The following is a 3745-nucleotide window of genomic DNA, read 5'->3' as shown; positions in this document are numbered from 1 at the left end:
CCCTTCCCCATCTCCTCCTCCCCCCGCCCCTCCGCCCCGGCCATCACTGATCTGCTCTCCGTCTCTATAATTTCGTTATTTCAACATGTTACAGGCATGAGGTCATACCGTCCTTATTTGCATCCATGTATCTGCACAGCTTCCTTCAGGGCCGTTCCGAGCGCTGCCCGCGTCAGTCGTACCTTCCTTTCCATGGGTGAGTGGGGTTCCCTGATAGAAACGCCCACACTTTCCCCAGCTCCGAGAGACGGCCGGATGTTTCCAGTTTTTGGCGACTGTGACCGCAGCGCCTATGAACGGTTGTGTAAGGCTTCCGCATGAACACAGCGTCCATTGTCCCGGGATAGTCACCGAGTGCAATTGCTGGCTCCCACATGAGCTTGTTCACTTTGAAGGGAAATTGCCCAACTGTTTCCCGGCTGGAAATCATTTTACAATCCTACCAGCGAGCTGCGGGCGGGCCAGCTTCACCAGCGGCACCCTCACCAGCACTTGGTGTTTGGTTCCAGTCCCTCTGACAGGGGGGTGGACCGCTCCACATCCCCCCGCCCCCCCGTGGTCCGCGGGAGCTCAGCTCGCCCCGTCCGGGCAGGGCTGGGATGGCCACTGGGTGGTGTGCGCTGGTCATCTCACCGGGACTCTGATGTGCGCAGCCTCACTGTATACTGATGTTGAGCATCTTTTCGGGTCCTTATTTGCCACCCATGTATCTTCTTTGATGAATATTGTGTTCGAATATTTTGGCCAGTTTCTTAAAAATTGGGTAGCCTGTCGTATTCTCCAGTTATGACTTTGCAAACGTCTCCCAGCCTGTGTCTTGGCCTTTTACTTCCAAAGGTGTCTGTCCCTCACCCAACTTTCTCTTTGCGGCCTCATCACGCCCAACACACGTGTGTCCTCTCGGCTTCCCCATCTACACTGACAGCGGCTAGCACAGTGGGTGCTCCTGCCTGTCCCCGGGCCTTAGCCAGGCTGGGTGGGGTGGGGTGGGGTAGGCGGATGTAGATTGGTGAGTGGAGACCTCAGAGCAGCCTGTTGCAGACTTGCAGGGCCCAGTGAGGAGGGCTGAGCTGGAGCGCGGATGGGGCTGGGGTGGAGTGGGGTGCGAGCTGACCCAAGGTTGGAGAAGGGGGGCCGACAGACTTTTCCAAGGGGCACGGGTTAGGCTGCCCTCCTCCCTTCTCTGGCCAGCAAAGCCTTGGGCTACCCCACGCACCCCACCTGGCTACCCCACGCACCCACCTAGCTACCCCACGCACCCACCTGGCTACCCCACGCACCCACCTAGCTACCCCACGCACCCACCTGGCTACCCCACGCACCCACCTGCTGCCCCACACACCCCACCTGCTGCCCAGCGCCTGCCTCACAGTCCTTTCAGCCATCTGCCTAGACCAGTGATGGCGAACCTATGAAACGTGTGTCAGAGGTGACACACAAACGCATTTTTTTGGTTGATTTTTCTTTGTTAAATGGCATTTAAATATATAAAATAAACATCAAAAATATAAGTCTTTGTTTTACTATGGTTGCAAAGATAAAAAAATTTCTATATGTGACACGGCACCAGAGTTAAGCTAGGGTTTTTCAAAATGCTGACACGCCGAGCTCAGAAAGTTCGCCATCACTGGCCTAGCCCCTGGGGCAACAGAAATGTGATATGGGATGTGTGTGTGTGTGTGTGTGTGTGTGTGTATGTGTGTGTCCAACAGGCTTAATGAACCCCCTTCCATTAGCATGCCTGCAGCATGTGTGTGTAAGGGGATGTGTGCACTGTGTGAGGCTGCGCGGTGTGTTGTGCGTGGCGGGTGTGGTCCAGGGCACAGGGCAGGGCGTCTGTGTGTTGGGAGGTGGACGGAAGGCTTGTCAGCAGGTCCCCGGCGTCTTTCTGTTCACTTTGGAGCAGCCCTCCTGGGGCCGCCTGTGACTCTGTCCCTTCTCTCTTTTCTGACAACGTAAAGCCCCTTCCGGAGCCACACAGCCCCTGCCAGCAATTCCAATGCCACTTTCCAGCTTGGCCTAGTGACGGTCAATCCTCTCTGTTCTTCAGTCTGTTCGAGGGGAACAGTAATACCTACTGCATACGGTGAGTGTGAGGAGGAAGCTAGATGAAGAATTTAGCACATAGTAGGTGCCCAATAAACACACACAGAGACACACACAAGCATGTCCTTCCACACACACACACACACACACACACACACGTGTCTCTGGGCAGCACACACATCTTCACTCCTCTGTTCATTCAGTACACTGAGCAAGAGGCGCTCATGCCAGCTGGATGGGGGCAGGGACGCCGACACCTACACCCTAGCGTTCAGCAGTGTGTGACACACCCACAGGCCAGTGCCCAGCAGCCCCTTATCTCCTCTGAGAATGCTCAGGCGGCCAGGTGGCAGAGCCTCTCTCTCAGTAACTTTCCACAACCTGAGAGGAGCTCCGTCTCACTGGGACACGGGGGAGGGGCATTGTCCCTAGGGCGCCCCTTCTGCGGGCCTTGTCCTCCGTGGGCTGAGTTTTCGGGTGGAGGGGTGAGCCTTCCAGCCTGTGCTGGGGATGAGCTGATTGACCTCCAGCTCCACCACCTGGGATGTCCCGCCCGGGGCCCCAGTGCACCTTGGCCTGGCCTCTGCCAGCACCCACCCCACAGGGCCATGCTTTCCGAGGTCCCTGCTGGGCCATGTCCCCTGCCGGTCTGGGTGCCGGCACTCAGCACGGAGCGGGTGATCATGAACTAAACTGTATTGCGTTTCAATCCTGCATCCAGGGCACGGCGGGCTGTATGCAGTGGTGGTTAAATGTGGGGGCTGGGCATGGCACTGCCTGGGCAGCCTTGCAGGGCCTCAGTCTCCTCCTGTCAAGTTAGAATAAAGATGGCACCTTCCTCAGAGGGTTGTTCCCAGGACTAAATGAAGGAACACGTGCCAAGTGCAAAGGGAAGAGCCTGGCCCCACACAGGAAGCCCTGTTCTGCCTTGTGCACTCCCGAGCCACTGGCCCCCTCAGTGTCTTGGGCTCCAGGCCCCCCAAAGTTTACAGGCTGCTGAAACTGCCCAGCACAGCTCCCCTCACAAATGGGGGCGTCCGTGTGAGCTGGGGGATATTAACAGCCAATTTATAAACCGGGCCGGGATACATATGCTCAGGAGAGAGGAAACAACCCGCAGCTCTGCTGGCTGGGGCGGGCCAGGGCAGGAGGGCGGCCCAGGAACGCTGGGCAGAGGAAGTGGCTTTTGATCCTGAACAGGAAGGGCTGTTCAGGATCAAAAGGGAGAAGAAAGGGAGGAGGAGGCGACGGGGATGATAGGATCACTAGGGCACACTGACCCACGTGCCCGCCCTGTGCCAAGCCGGCTCATGTAGACCTCTCAACCACCCCAGGAGGCGGGAGCTCGGGCACAGATGGGCGGGGCGGCAGGTCAGAGGGCCTGACCCCATTATCAGCTTCGGAGGAAGAGTATTTGTTGACGAGGGCTGCACACTAGGAGGACACCCCGGCATTCATAAACAGGTGGGCACCCATCCTGCCCCGTTCTTGCTTCGGGGGACGTAGGGGTGGACTTGACGGACAAGACCCGGCTCTCACCGGAAGGGAGAGAGAAAACGAGTGTCCTGCATCCGGAGATAAGAACTCTGCAAGGAAGGAGCGCGGGCTGCGGGAGGGGATCGGCGGTGCGAGGAGGGCAGGGGTCTTCGGGCAGCAGGGCGGCTCGGGTGCAGGAGGGCGGCGCGGGCTGGGGCCGAGG

The 3745-nt window shown here is 58.2% G+C and overlaps 1 protein-coding gene across 1 annotated transcript in view; it reads left to right on the top strand.

The window, feature by feature from the left end:
• Positions 1–3354: 3354 nt before the first annotated feature.
• Positions 3355–3745, top strand: part of FAM118A (family with sequence similarity 118 member A) — a 25635-nt gene continuing 25244 nt past the window's right edge. The window contains exon 1 of the mRNA XM_006774159.2: positions 3355–3510. The gene's annotated coding sequence lies outside the window, so the exon portion shown is untranslated. The remainder of the gene's footprint in view (positions 3511–3745) is intronic.

Source organism: Myotis davidii, unplaced genomic scaffold, assembly GCF_000327345.1.
Source record: "Myotis davidii unplaced genomic scaffold, ASM32734v1 scaffold67, whole genome shotgun sequence".
NCBI lineage: Eukaryota > Metazoa > Chordata > Mammalia > Chiroptera > Vespertilionidae > Myotis > Myotis davidii.
Note: the sequence above shows the minus strand (reverse complement) of the source record. Positions and strands in the feature narration are given on the sequence as shown.